Source organism: Triticum dicoccoides, chromosome 7B (assembly GCF_002162155.2).
Source record: "Triticum dicoccoides isolate Atlit2015 ecotype Zavitan chromosome 7B, WEW_v2.0, whole genome shotgun sequence".
Classification (NCBI taxonomy): Eukaryota; Viridiplantae; Streptophyta; class Magnoliopsida; order Poales; family Poaceae; genus Triticum; species Triticum dicoccoides.
Window position 1 is genome coordinate 207,279,119 of NC_041393.1, and position 3,099 is coordinate 207,282,217.

Here is a 3,099-nt window from a genome sequence, read left to right on the forward strand (position 1 = left end):
CGCCGCCCCACGCCGCCGCAGGAGCCGCTGCCACCGCCGCCCGCCGCCGCCGCCGACCCGATCTCGCCGCCGCCAGTCTTTCTCGTTGAACCGGTAAGAACCGGCCGGCCGAACGTTTTTTTGGTTTTTAGTTAGATCGGTTTATTTTATTAGGTTTACTTAATTAATGAACGTTTGTTCGTTTCATTTTAACGGACGGTTTTACAGATTAGTTCTGTTAGCGAACGTTCGCGCCGTAGATTTTTCTTTTTACTTTTATTTCTGGTCAAGGACCTATCCGTGAATAGTTTTATTGCGATTTAGCCCCTCATCTTAAAACTAGCGTAACTTTTTGCTCGTTTATCCAAATTAGATGAAACCAGCGCCTAAATCTTCGTATCATTCTGTTCTTTCTAGTTAACCAACTTGAACATGATTTTGACACTGTAAAATTTGAGTTTAGTTCAGATTAGTAAACGATCTTGTTTCGTTCGTATTTTCAGTTTCGTTTCTCCGCTTGAGTTGTTTCTTTTTGTAAATGATAGCTAATCACTTGTACCTACTGTTAAGATCAAATCCACATGATAACAATGCTTTTAGGTTTTATTTTTGTTAGTTTAAGCCATATGATTGTTTCGTGTTTGATTTGGATCTTTTCTCGGTTTTCTCGTTGTTTCGTTTGAGTGATTGCTTTTGTATGCTACTGTTTGTCTATGCAAGATTACCCGGAGTGCGAAGCTTGTTACTACGAATCCCTAGAGTTTGAAGATCGTCAGCAAGGCAAGTTACACCTTGATCATACTTTTCTATACCCAGTTTTTACTATGCATTAGTATTACCCCTCAAACAATTGCATGAGTAGGATTGGGAACATGTGGTTTGGTTCTAGTACTTGAGGTAGGAACCTAATACCTTTTGATCACCCCGAGAATATATGTTATGCCTATTTATTGCTTAGCCATGCTCGTAGATGGGGATTGGATCATGATTTACACATGGAAGTTTGAGAGTTATTAATCTTGGATAGCATTAAGGTGGAAACTTTAATATACATCTGTGTGGATTGGTTGAGGCACCTGGGGAACCCAGTGTTATCTGTTTAAGGAAGTCCCGGAGTACCCGTGTGATTTTTCCTTCGGTTCGCCACCCAGGCTCAAAGGGATCATAAGATTATTCATGCTAGAAGCTTCTGTGTGCATCCACAAGCCATTATGGGCTCTAGCATAGTTGAGTAAGTTGAGTGAGCTCTTGAAGAGGTGGACTAGCAAATGTAGGGGAAAGTAGGTGTACCGGCCCGCCCGGAGTAGAGAGTAAGTGCTTCAGAAAGACTATGACTCGATCATCCGATCATGGATGCGGTCGAGTCTTGTGGGGAAAAGTGCGCAAACCTCTACAGAGTGTATAAACTAATCATGGTTAGCCGTGTCCCCGGTTATGGACATCTTGAGTATCTAGTATTTGAATTATTGTTTTGATCTCATCACTTTACATAATGAATTTGTTGGGTTAATGATGGTACTTTTAATTGGGATTTGAGTTGGGGTTACCTTCTCAAATATTGGGCAACTTGGGAGTAGTTAAATAAATTTATTCCTTTCTTGTAGGGAAAAACTAGCTGTATGCAAAACTCATAAACTTAGAGCCTCCACCAGCCAAATATTGCATGTAGATATAGTTCTTGCATTTTATTGCTTTATAGTGTAACTCTGCCAGCATATTCAATGTTCTCCAAGATGAAGGATGGCGAAGGAGTTACCGAAATGTACTCTAGGCTTGCTCTCATCACAAATGAGATTGCCGGCTTAATTAGGAAGTGAAGAGATGGCTGACAAATTCATCATCAAGAAGATCCTAAGAGCCTTGGATGGAAAATATGACACCGTGTGCACTTTGATCCAAATGATGCCCAATTACAAAGATCTCAAGCCCATAGAAGTCATTGGTAGAATTGTTGCTTATGAAATGTCACTCAAGGATAAGGAAAGGCTCCACAACAAGTCAAGTGGTGCTTATAAAGCTTCATGTGATGCTCCTACAACATCAAGCGAAAAGCAAGTTCTAATGAAGATTTGAGCTTAATGGTGAAGAACTTCAACAAGTTCTACAAAAATAGAAGCAAAGAGAGAAGCTCCAAGTCAAGGTCCTACAATGAAAAAAGATCTTCTAGTCGTGATCGTAATTGCTACAATTGGGGAAGACCTAGACACTACTCCAATGAGTGTACGGCTCCCTACAAGAAAAGAGAAGACTCTCTAAAGAGGACGAGTAGAAGAGATGAATCACGTCCAAAAGAGAGAAGGAGTAGAGATGATCGTTATGAACGAAGAACCTCTCGTAGAAGAAAGGATTTGGAAAGGAAGGACAAGTCATCAAAGAGCTACACAAGACGAAGACATCAAGCTCATGTTGGTGAATGGGTATCTGGTTCCGACTCCGACAACTACTTCAAGAGAAGCTATCACTCCGACACCGACTATACTCAAGATGAAGGTGTTGCTGGTCTTGCACTTGTGTGATCCAACTCCTACGACATATTTGACTCACCAAACGAAGGAATTGGAAGATGCTTCATGGCTAAAGGCCCTAAGGTATCACACCCCAAGTATGTTGATTTCAATAGTGATGAAGATGATTTGCTAGGTAATGATGATTTACTTGTTCACAACACTAGTAATGAAAACTATGATTAACTTGCTAGTAATCATGCTAATCAAGATGAAACGAATGAAAACAATAAGAAGGAGATTGAGAATCTAACTAAAGAACGAAACACTCTTAATTTAGCTCATGAAACAACTCTAGAGTACCATAGAGAGCTCCTAAGGACTCATGAGAAGCCACGCTTCGAGAAGCTAAATTTAGAGCAAGAGCATGAGTTTCTAAAAGCAATCAATGATGATCTTCGAAAGAAGAGCTCTTCTTATCTTGCCAAACGTTTCCTCTTGTCTACTTACATGCCACAAATAAAATCAAGCAACAAGAGCAAGAAAGATTCTTCCTCTAGTAGTAACAATAATCATGTTAAATCCAATATTGTTACTTCTAGTAGTTCTCTTGATTCCACTAATGATTCTCTTAGCCAAGTTACACTTGAGCAAGAAAATAGCTTATTGAAGGGAA